The following is a 13,218-nucleotide window of genomic DNA, read 5'->3' as shown; positions in this document are numbered from 1 at the left end:
TGGTAAGCAGCTCTTCTAGGAGAAGGACACTCCAAAATCAAACCCTTGTTCTCTAGTCTTGGGTAGTGCCATAGCCTCTGTACCATGGTCTTCCACTGTCTTGGGATAGAGTTCTCTTGTTTGAGGGTACACTTGGGCATGCTGTTCTGTCTTGTTTCGCTACCTCTTGTTTTGTTAAAGTTTTTATAGTTTATATAGGAAATATTTAATTTAACGTTGTTACTCATCTTAAATTTTTATTTTTCCTTGTTTCCTTCCCTCACTGAGCTATTTTCCCTGTTGGGGCCCTTGGGCTTATAGCATCCTGCTTTTCCAACTAGGGTTGTAGCTTAGCATTTGATAATAATAATAATTGTTAAGTTGAAGGTTTAAAGGTGTGTGTTATATTGATCTCCAAAGTATGGAGTTGAATATGTCAGTTATTCTTGTGGATAATCCTTAAGAGGAGCTTTATGTATCAAATTAATTATAAAGAGGGTCTGGTTATGAGTTGAAGGAGAAGAACTTTTGGAGTAATGATATTTTCTTTTTATTTCAGATGCGTTTATTTACCTGCACATTTGAAGTCCAAAAGAAGCAGCCAGTGGACAAAAAACTTTCTAGTTGTCAACAAGATTCCCCTAATAAAGTGGAGAGAAGATGGAAACTGAAGGAACGCTGTTGGCACAAGATGAAATTAACCATATCTCTATCAAAGCTGATAACAGGAATTGAGGCCGTTTAATTCGATTGATATCAGTTTCAAGGTAAGTTTTTATTTTATTCTTCTTTGTCTACATCTTTTCCGACTTCTGTGTGGGGCCGATGTTTCTGGTCAGGTTTCTCCATCTACCTCTGTCCCACACCTCATCACCGGTTAATCCCTTTAATCGAAGGTCATCCTTGATACAGTCCATCCATCTTCGCTTTGGTCTCCCTCTCCTTCTCGTTCCCTGTACCTCCATTTCCATCACTCTCCTCCCAATATACTGTTCATCTCTTCTCATGACATGACCATACCACCTCAGTCTACTTTCTTGGATCTTATCTGATAGTTTTTTTTTTTTCTCAGAAATTTACATCTCAGCTAGGTAGCATAGTAGGTAAATAAAAGTTCAAAACTTGCAGCAAATGTTTTTATGTTGAACAGGCTGACATAAGCCTTTTTATAGTTTATATATGAAATATATGTTTTGACATTGTTACTGTTTTTAAAATATTTTACTTAATTTTTCGGTTTTTATCATATCATTTATTTATTTCCTTACTTCCTTTTCTCGCTGGTATATTAATGATTTATACACTTCCATATTGAGAAATCTTGAATTTGTCTAATATTCTAGATGTTGCTCCTTTAATGACTTGGAATATTGATTGTAATTTCTAGATAATTTATTTTTTATACCAATAGATACCCTACTCTACATTTATTAAAGCTGTTTCCGTCTAAGAACGGCATTTTTCCTTTTAGTAAAATCAGGTATCATATCTGTTTTGATTTTAAAAAATCCCAATGATTTATTTAAAACACAATAAAACATTTTTATAAACTTGATCTATTAAACGCTAGTGGTTTTTTTTTCTATTAATTTTCATGAAAAAAACTTCTATGAAAATCAAATAATTTTTTTTGCCATTATCACATTTCGTTTTTATTTGATATTTACGTTTTTTTTAACTATAAACATCTAAATTTTCGCATATTGTAAAAGGAGTATATAATAAATTAAATTTTTATTTTCCAGGATAAAATTGGAATTAACAAATGACTGACTGCAAATAGAATAGTGATGTCCTTTCATCACAAGAAAACTGCCGTTCTCCTGCGCAAGTGGTATTTAAGATCTGTGACTTCAAGAAAAAAAAAAATTTTATGTAGAAAGAGTTAGTAACTTTCAAAATGGTATTTAAGATCTGTGACTTCAAGAAAAATAAAAAAATTTATGTGGAAAGAGTTAGTAACTTTCGAAATAGTATTTAAGATATGTGACTTCAAGGAAAAAAAAAAGATTTTATGTAGAAAGAGTTAGTAACTTTCAAAATAGTATTTAAGATCTGTGACTTCAAGAAAAAAAAAATTTTATGTGGGAAGAATTAATAACTTTCAAAATGGTATTTAAGATCTGTGACTTCAAGAAAAAAAAAAGATTTTATGTGGAAAGAGTTAGTAACTTTCAAAATGTATTTAAGATCTGTGACTTCAATGAAAAAAAAAGATTTCATGTGGAAAGAGTTAGTAACTTTCAAAATGGTATTTAAGATCTGTGACTTCAATGAAAAAAAAAGATTTCATGTGGAAAGAGTTAGTAACTTTCAAAATGGTATTTAAGATCTGTGACTTCAAGAAAAAAGAAAAGATTTTATGTGGAAAGAGTTAGTAACTTTCAAAATGTATTTAAGATCTGTGACTTCAATGAAAAAAGAAAAGATTTTATGTGGAAAGAATTAATAACTTTCAAAATGGTATTTAAGATCTGTAACTTCAAGAAAAAAGAAAAGATTTTATGTGGAAAGAGTTAGTAACTTTCAAAATGTATTTAAGATCTGTGACTTCAATGAAAAAAAAAGATTTCATGTGGAAAGAGTTAGTAACTTTCAAAATGGTATTTAAGATCTGTGACTTCAAGAAAAAAAAAGATTTTATGTGGAAAGAGTTAGTAACTTTCAAAATGGTATTTAAGATCTATGACTTCAAGAAAAAAAAAAGATTTTATGTGGAAAGAGTTAGTAACTTTCAAAATGTATTTAAGATCTGTGACTTCAAGAAAAAAAAAGATTTTATGTGGAAAGAGTTAGTAACTTTCAAAATGTATTTAAGATCTGTGACTTCAATGAAAAAAAAAAGATTTTATGTGGAAAGAGTTAGTAACTTTCAAAATGGTATTTAAGATCTGTGACTTCAAGAAAAAAAAAGATTTTATGTGGAAAGAGTTAGTAACTTTCAAAATGTATTTAAGATCTGTGACTTCAATGAAAAAAAAAAGATTTTATGTGGAAAGAGTTAGTAACTTTCAAAATGGTATTTAAGATCTGTGACTTCAAGAAAAAAAAAGATTTTATGTGGAAAGAGTTAGTAACTTTCAAAATGGTATTTAAGATCTATGACTTCAAGAAAAAAAAAAGATTTTATGTGGAAAGAGTTAGTAACTTTCAAAATGGTATTTAAGATCTGTGACTTTGAGAAAAAAAAAAGATTTTATGTGGAAAGAGTTAGTAACTTTCAAAATGGTATTTAAGATCTGTGACTTAGAGAAAAAAAAAAGATTTTATGTGGAAAGAGTTAGTAACTTTCAAAATGGTATTTAAGTTCTGTGACTTCAAGAAAAAAAAAAAGATTTTATGTGGAAAGAGTTAGTAACTTTCAAAATGGTATTTAAGATCTGTGACTTCAAGAAAAAACTTACCTGTCATAATTTTATGTGGGAAGAATTAGTAGCTTTCAAAATTCCCGTGTAGATGTGTAGATCTGTTTACAGTGAGCCACCGAGTACCTTGATATTGTATGATTAGTCTGTTGAAGTTACCTGTTTAAATTCTAATGCTATATAGTTCAATTTTTACATTTTGCTGATTACTATCTCTTAACTATAGTAAGTGCTACTTGCCAGTTATTTATTTGAAAATTTCAACAAGGAACAAAGTACAGTACCTTAATATTGTTTAATTAGTCTGTTGAAGTTAGCAGTTTAAATTTCACTGCTATATACTTTTATTTATACATTATACTGATAACTATCACTTAACTAACAGAAATGCTACTCATCAGTTATTTATTTGAAAATTTCAACAAAGAACAAAACGTAAAATTAAGTTATTCTTTATTGAAAGCTGTAAATATTAAGGAATCACTTCAACAACAACTTTAATCAGCATCTCGATCGTTTACTATCTTGAGTCATATAAAATTCACTGAAAGATTCATTTATAAACCTCGATATCAAGAATGTAGCGTAATCAATGTAAAATAATATTTATGAATTTTTTTTTCGTATTTTTACTTGGTATAGGAATATTTGTTATGCATTATTATATCAAGACTATATTATTCTCAGGTGTATGACACAATTTTGAATTTGCTTGTGACCACACTACTTGTATGTTTGCCATTTAGTGGAGCTGATGACTGTACAATCCTTTATCTCTGGAAAAAAAGACCAGAAATTCGCTCACATACTCCTTGTGGATTGCTCTTCTGGTAAATCCCCTAGTCACCTAAATAATCAAGATGGTATCAATTTTTCAAGATGAATCCCATTACATATACATAAATATTGAGAGCAGATAACTTTACAATCCTTCATTTCTGGAAACAAGCTCCCAAGTTGGCTCACATACTCCTTGGGGATTACTCTTTTGATAACATGTTAGTCCTCTCCCCACCCCACTCCCCTTTTTATTTTATTTTTATATGTCCGCTACACCCCCAAAAAAATGGGGAAGTGCCTTGGTAGATGGATGGGGTCCCCCATTGTGGGTCTTAGGTTTGTAAATTTATTTTTTCAGGGATTTTATAAGTTTCAGGACTATGCCTGACTTAGGGAAATTCTTAGCCCACTGTAGCTGACAGTTTTGAAAGAGCCTGTTTAATTTTAAGCTTTAGATTTTTATTTAGTGTTTTAGGGAGATTATACGGCCAATTTTAAAGGGTTTCCAAGAGTAAATTTTGATATCCTTTGTATTTGTTCTTGTGTCTATTGAGTTAGTCTGTGAATTCCTTGCTCTATAGAGTTGTTTCTGAGCAATACTTGTTTACAGATTTTTTTCAGATATTTCTTGATAAAGATATATTTCTTTCGGTTACTTCTGGCTATAAAGGGTTCTTTTAGTATTCAGTTTTTTTTGGGGGGACACTTTTTGCTGAAAATCGTCTTGTAGAGTATCCCTTGCTTTATGAATTATCTTTGGACAAACATTGGTTATTGGGCAATGTCTTGATTTACAAAGCATTCCAGATTATACTCCATATTACCGAGCAGCTCCTCTAGGAGAAGGACACTCCAAAATCAAACAATTGTTCTCTAGTCTTGGGTAGTGCCATAACCTCTGTGCCATGGTCTTCCACTGTCTTGGTTTAGAGTTCTCTTGTTTGAGGGTGCACTCGAACAACTCTATTCTATCTAATTTCTCTTCGTCTTGTTTTGTTAATTTTTTTTTATAGTTTATATAGGGAATATTTATTCTAATGTTGTTACTGTTCTTAGAATATTTTATTGATTCCTTTCCTCACTGGGCTGTTTTCCATGTTGGTGGCCCTGGGCTTATAGCATCCTGCTTTTCCAACTAGGGTTGTAGCTTAGCAAATAATAATAATAATAATAATAATAATAATAATAATAATAATAATAATAATAATAATAATAATAATTTGTTTAAACCCTTTTCGTAACACTCCTTGGTCTATGGAGTTATCTGAGGACATCCTTGGTCATGGAATTTGGAGAAATTCTGGCTCGGTAAGCTTATTTATTTTAGTTACTTGGGATACTTATAAGTATATGCATTAATCTGGGAATCCTTTATGGAGTTATTTGAATTGTTTCTTGATTTAATAAGCTAATTTGGGCACTTATTCGATTTACCAGTTTTTAGTGTTTCCTCGTTTGCAGACTTTTTTTTATCCCACACTGGTTTATTCCGGACACTAATTGCCTTATGGAGTTATTTAGGATTCGTCCCTTGGTCCAGTCAGCTATGACCCTTCTTGGAATTCTTTGGGATTCGTCCCTTGGTCCAGTCAGCTATGACCCTTCGTGGAGTTCTTTGGGATTCGTCCCTTGGTCCAGTCAGCTATGACCCTTCATGGAGTTCTGTGGGATTCGTCCCTTGGTCCAGTCAGCTATGACCCTTCATGGAGTTCTTTGGGATTCGTCCCTTGGTCCAGTCAGCTATGACCCTTCATGGAGTTCTTTGGGATTCGTCCCTTGGTCCAGTCAACTATGACCCTTCATGGAGTTCTTTGGGATTCATCCCTTGGTCCAGTCAGCTATGACCCTTCATGGAGTTCTTTGGGATTCGTCTCTTGGTCCAGTCAGCTATGACCCTTCATGGAGTTCTTTGGGATTCATTCCTTGGTCCAATCAGCTATGACCCTTCATGGAGTTATGTAGGATTCATTCCTTGGACCAATCAGCTATGACCCTTCATGGAGTTATGTAGGATTCATTCCTTGGACCAATCAGCTATGACCCTTCATGGAGTTCTTTAGGATTCATTCCTTGGTCCAATCAGCTATGACCCTTCATGGAGTTATTTAGGATTCATTCCTTGGTCCAATCAGCTATGACCTTTCATTGAGTTATTTAGGATTCATTCCTTGGTCCAATCAGCTATGACCCTTCATGGAGTTATGTAGAATTCATTCCTTGGACCAATCAGCTATGACCCTTCATGGAGTTCTTTAGGATTCATTCCTTGGTCCAATCAGCTATGACCCTTCATGGAGTTATTTAGGATTCATTCCTTGGTCCAATCAGCTATGACCTTTCATTGAGTTATTTAGGATTCATTCCTTGGTCCAATCAGCTATGACCCTTCATGGAGTTATTTAGGATTCATTCCTTGGTCCAATCAGCTATGACCCTTCTTGGAGTTATTTAGGATTCATTCCTTGGTCCTATCAGCTATGACCCTTCTTGGAGTTATTTAGGATTCATTCCTTGGTCCAATCAGCTATGACCCTTCTTGGAGTTATTTACGATTCATTCCTTGGTCCAATCAGCTATGACCTTTCATTGAGTTATTTAGGATTCATTCCTTTGACCAATCAGCTATGACCCTTCATGAAGTTACTTAGGATTCATTCCTTGGATTAATCAGCTATGACCCTTCATGAAGTTATTTAGGATTCATTCCTTGGACTAATCAGCTATGACCCTTCATGGAGTTATTTAGGATTCATTCCTTTGACCAATCAGCTATGACCCTTCATGAAGTTACTTAGGATTCATTCCTTGGACTAATCAGCTATGACCCTTCATGGAGTTATTTAGGATTCATTCCTTGGACTAATCAGCTATGACCCTTTATGGAGTTATTTAGGATTCATTCTTTGGACTAATCAGCTATGACCTTTCATTGAAATATTTAGGATTCATTCCTTTGACCAATCAGCTATGACCCTTCATGAAGTTACTTAGGATTCATTCCTTGGACTAATCAGCTATGACCCTTCATGGAGTTATTTAGGATTCATTCCTTGGTCCAATCAGCTATGACCCTTCATGGAGTTATTTAGGATTCATTCCTTGGACTAATCAGCTATAACCCTTCATGGAGTTATTTAGGATTCATTCCTTTGACCAATCAGCTATGACCCTTCATGAAGTTACTTAGGATTCATTCCTTGGACTAATCAGCTATGACCCTTCATTGAGTTATTTAGGATTCATTCCTTGGTCCGATCAGCTATGATCCTTCATGGAGTTTATTTAGGATTCATTCCTTGGTCCAATCAGCTATGACCCTTCTTGGAGTTATTTAGGATTCATTCCTTGGTCCAATCAGCTATGACCTTTCATTGAAATATTTAGGATTCATTCCTTGGTTTAATCAGCTATGACCTTTCATTGAGTTATTTAGGATTCATTCCTTGGTCCAATCAGCTATGACCCTTCATGGAGTTATTTAGGATTCATTCCTTGGACTAATCAGCTATGACCCTTCATGAAGTTATTTAGGATTCATTCCTTTGACCAATCAGCTATGACCCTTCATGAAGTTACTTAGGATTCATTCCTTGGACTAATCAGCTATGACCCTTCATGGAGTTATTTAGGATTCATTCCTTGGTCCAATCAGCTATGACCCTTCATGGAGTTATTTAGGATTCATTCCTTGGTCCAATCAGCTATGACCCTTCATGGAGTTATTTAGGATTCATTCCTTTGACCAATCAGCTATGACCCTTCATGAAGTTACTTAGGATTCATTCCTTGGACTAATCAGCTATGACCCTTCATGGAGTTATTTAGGATTCATTCCTTGGACTAATCAGCTATGACCCTTCATGGAGTTATTTGGGATTCATTCCTTGGTCCAATCAGCTATGACCCTTCATGGAGTTATTTAGGATTCATTCCTTGGTCCAATCAGCTGTGACCTTTCATAGAGTTATTTAGTATTCATTCCTTGGTCCAATCAGCTGTGACATTTCATAGAGTTATTTAGGATTCATTCCTTGGTCCAATCAGCTGTGACCCTTCTTGGTCTTCGAAGTTATTTTGGACACTCGTCTTTAATGTTGTTTAGAGCGCTTTTATGGGGTTACTTTGACACTCATTGATTAATGAAGTTACCTGTGACATTTCTTGATCTTATCAAAATATTTGGAACACTACATTCCCTATGGAATTATTTAAAGCAATTCTTTGTGCATGGAGATATCCGCTGCAAACCTTGGTCAAAGGAGTTATTTGTGTACTCGTTGGATTCATTATTCCATGTCACTCATTGTTCTCCTTTTTTTTTTTTTTTTTTTTTTTTTTTTTTTTTTTGGTCAAGTATTTTTTTTTTTAATTACTCCTTGTTTTCAAGAGATTTTTTTTTGTCTAGTTTCTTCTACATCTTCCTTGTTAATCTTTTGGGTTCCAGTTTCTTGTCAATCTTTAAGGTCCAGATTTTATGTCAATCTGTAGGTTCCAGTTTCTTGTCAATTTCTAGGTTCCAATTTTTTTTTTTTAATCTTTAGGGCCCAGTTTTCTTCTCAATCTGCAGGTTCCAATTTTCTTTCAATCTTTTAAATTCCATTTTTCTTGTCAATCTTTAGTGCCCAGTTTTCTTGTAAATCTTAAGCTTCAAGTTTTCTTGTCAATATTTAGGTTCCAGTTTCTTGTCAATCTTTAGGTTCCAGTTTCATTATCAAACTTAGGACCCAATTTTCCTAGTCAATATTCAAGGTCCAGTTTTCTTGTCAATCTTTTAGTTCCAGTTTTCTTTTCAATCTTTTAGTTCCAGTTTTCTTGTCAATATGCAGGTTCCAGTTTCCTTGTCAAACTTTTAGGTTCCAGTTTTCCTGTCAATCTTTGAGTTCCAGTTTTCTTTTCAATCTTTTAGTTCCAGTTTTCTTGTCCATCTTTAGGGGCCAATTTTCTTGTCAAACTTCTAGGTTCCAGTTTTCCTGTAATTCTTTAGGTTCCAGTTTTCTTGTCAATCTTCAAGCTCCAGAGTTATCTGACATTTAGTATGTGAATTAATATCTAATTTGCATTATCTTTGTAATTGAGGATTTAGGGTTTATGCATATCTACTGATTAATTTTTTCTAGATATTTAAAAGAGAACTTCTGCATCAATGGAATTCAAGGTATGTTGTTTACATGTGACACCTTAACTTTGTCAAACGACCTCAAAACTGGGGAGGAATTTATTTTATCCCCTTCTGTTTATTAAATAAGTAAATATTAAAAATATAGTAGGCAAATCTCTTGTATATTGCTAAGGTAAAATCATTACAATGATTAAGTTTTGGTTAATTTATACTAAAAACAATATATACCCCCCTTTTATAATTCTATGTTTTCTAAGGAGAAAACAAATTAGATCATTTTTAATTTTTGTCCCAATGCCTATTCTCCTTTTGACATTCAACATTGCTTTGAAACATTATCTCTCTCTCTCTCTCTCTCTCTCTCTCTCTCTCTCTCTCTAATAAAACTAGTAGATTATATGTTAAAGAAAGTAATAGAATGTAGGTCAATGACCGTCCACTGAACAAGGTCATGGACAGGTCATTAAAAGGTCATAGGATTTAAGTTATTGAAAGGATAGATATGAAATAAATTATACTATCCCCCCCCCCCCTGGGGGTTAATGCTTTCAGTGTCCCTCCTGCAGTACAATGTAGGCATTACTTAATGATCTTTCCATAGTTTTTAGTATTTTAACTCACTGCTACCTTTTATTTTTCTGTTCAATCTCATGTCTCTTACTACACTTTAACTGGAGGGGTATCTCCCCTGCTACCTTTTATTTTTTCTATTCAATCTAATGTTTCTTACTACACTTTAACTGGAGGGGTATCTCCCCTGCTACCTTTTATTTTTCTGTTTAATCTCATGTCTCTTACTACACTTTAACTGGAGGGGTATCTCCCCTGCTACCTTTTATTCTTCTGTTCAATCTCATGTCTCTTACTACGCTTTAACTGGAGGGGTATCTCCCAGTTTGCAGCTGGGCACGGGAAATGGCCTGGAAGGATAATAGACAATGTAAGCAAATGTTAGGTATATCGGTTAATAGAAGTGATAAATATAAAGTTATTTTCTGATGTTAGTATAAGAGAAATAAAGATCATTTCATGAAAGATTGTCGAATTGAGGTAGAGTCAGAGTCCAGCTCAGTTAAACTTTGTTTTTTTTATAGATGAACAAAAATAAATATTGCAAGAAATAAAAGAATCTGAATGGTGTGACAGTTGACAGATGTTAGAAAGGATCTTTTGTAGAAGGCGCCCTTACTAACCAGCTGATCACAAATAAAATCTTATGCAGTGAACTGGTAAGGTTAGATGAAAAGATAATTCCCCAGGTCAATAAAAGTTCTATTTATGTAAAGGGAGGAGGGGAAAATATGGGAGACATGTGTTTGTGTAGATAAATGGGGATTTTTTATAGTTACAAAACCGATTGGATATAAACTACAGGCATCTTAATAGCCACTAGTTTAGAGAAGAGACAATAGTTTCAGGTACTTGGTTATATAGTCAGTCTCTCTCTCTCTCTCTCTCTCTCTCTCTCTCGAAGAGACAATAGTTTCAGGTACTTGGTTATATAGTCAATCTCTCTCTCTCTCTCTCTCTCTCTCTCTCTCTCTCTATGTGGCTACATGAGCATACCTTGAAGAATAACATATTAATTGTTTAAAGTAATAGAGATTTTATCTTCATTTTCCAATAAGGTTAAATTCTGTAGTAGTTTCTCTCTCTCTCTCTCTCTCTCTCTCTCTCTCTCAGAGACAATAGTTTCAGGTACTTGGTTATATAGTCAATCTCTCTCTCTCTCTCTCTCTCTCTCTCTCTCTATGTGGCTACATGAGCATACCTTGAAGAATAACATATTAATTGTTAAAAGTAATAGAGATTTTGTCTTCATTTTCCAATAAGGTTAAATTCTGTAGCAGTTCTCTCTCTCTCTCTCTCTCTCTCGAAGAGACAATAGTTTCAGGTACTTGGTTATATAGTCAATCTCTCTCTCTCTCTCTCTCTCTCTCTCTCTCTCCTTGGCTACATGAGCATACCTTGAAGAATAATATGTTAATTGTTTAAAGTAATAGAGATTTTGTCTTCATTTTCCAATAAGGTTAAAATTCTGTAGTAGCTCTCTCTCTCTCTCTCTCTCTCTCTCTCTCTCTCAGAGACAATAGTTTCAGGTACTTGGTTATATAGTCAATCTCTCTCTCTCTCTCTCTCTCTCTCTCTCTCTCTCTCTCTATGTGGCTACATTAGCATACCTTGAAGAATAACATGTTAATTGTTAAAAAGTAATAGAGATTTTGTCTTCACTTTCCAATAAGGTTAAATTCTGTAGTAGTTCTCTCTCTCTCTCTCTCTCTCTCTCTCTCTCTCTGTGTGTGGCTACATGAGCATACCTTGAGGAATAACATGTTAATTGTTAAAAGTAATAGAGATTTTGTCTTCATTTTCCAATAAGGTTAAATTCTGTTGTAGTTTCTCTCTCTCTCTCTCTCTCTCTCTCTCTCTCTCTCAGAGACAATAGTTTCAGGTACTTGGTTATATAGTCAATCTCTCTCTCTCTCTCTCTCTCTCTCTCTCTCCTCTCTCTGTTGCTACATACATGAGCATACCTTGAGGAAAACCATGTTAATTATTGAAAGTAATAGAGATTTTGTCTTCATTTTCCAATAAGGTCAAATTCTGCAGAAGTTCTCTTTTAATCCATCCTGATGCTTGCCTCCGATTTCAGATCTCCCATTCCCCATCCTTGATCCTTCCTTATCCCAAATTTGGAAATGTTATAAAAAAAAAACTAATAACTCTCGCCTCATATGGCTGATGAGTTCTCCTCTGCCCCCCTCCTCTTTGAGCATCAGCTTTTGCCAATTTATTCCTCAGCATAAGATGACCTAAAAGGTTCATGGGGTAGATTCTGATCTTAACTAGAGTAACCACTTGTTCATTTGGACTGTTATTTACTTCCCATGTACAGAGCTTGTTCATTCCTCCACTGGTGTCTTGAGAGCTGTAGCTCAATGTGTTGACTTGAATATATTGTACTTGTCAAAGGCCGATAGCCTGTCTTGGTAAAGGTGTTGGATATTAGTCTGCTTATTTATCCAGCTGTCTTGTCAGAGCAGGTTTTATCCTGACAGCTATAGTCATGAAAAATAATTGTGTTATGCCATTTTTACCTTACTCAAAAAACCTCAAATTCTTTAAGTTGTAATGGATTATCAGATTTGAGAATTTTTTAAAAAGGATATTAAAATCAAGTTTTTCTGAATGTTTAAGAAGGTTGCATTGTAGGAGGTTATAATGTCAAATGTACAGGTTTTGGTATATAATTCTAATTTTTAGCAAAGTTTTATGCACTTGTATCAATGACAAAAATATCAAATTTATCATGAATTGTGTGATGTAAGTAGTGTGAAGTCTAATGTAAAAGGATTGTGATTCAATGTGCTCCAGACATGTTTTATGATCTTTTTGAAGTTAATGTGTAATCAGAGGAAATTGTTATTTACATTTTTTGGAGGTGGGAAAAAGTTCCAGTTCGAGTATAATTAGAATGTTAAAGATTTGTGATATATGTACGTAACGTAAGTGTTTCAAGGAATTAAGTAAGAGGGTCATTTTCGAGTCTTGCATTTCAGAACTTTCTATTATGGCGAGATACCTGGGCTCTCTGAAAAGGTGCACAGCTCGGTTCATAAATTCCATTTTGTCTCTTGTCTCGTCTCGTTTGTGCCCATGACATGAAGGAGGGATAAACCACACTGGAATCATTTTTACACGAATTGTGTAATACGTTTTCGAGTATCTTGTTAATGTGAAAGCTGTCCAGATGGGTGTGTATGTGTGGTTTGTTTGTGTGTGTATGTTCATGTGGTTTAATGTTAAGTTTCCTGGCATAGTTTAATTGCATGGTTTTTTTCCTAAAATTTCCTTAAATTCATGTTCGTTTGAAAGTTCAATTTAAAAAAAAAAGATTATATATATCCTCATAACCTGAGTTTTAAAGATGCGTTGATTTCTGAGTGGCATTTTTTACTTAAAGCAATACTGATG

This window comes from Palaemon carinicauda, chromosome 35 (assembly GCF_036898095.1).
Source record: "Palaemon carinicauda isolate YSFRI2023 chromosome 35, ASM3689809v2, whole genome shotgun sequence".
Lineage (NCBI taxonomy): Eukaryota > Metazoa > Arthropoda > Malacostraca > Decapoda > Palaemonidae > Palaemon > Palaemon carinicauda.
Note: the sequence above shows the minus strand (reverse complement) of the source record.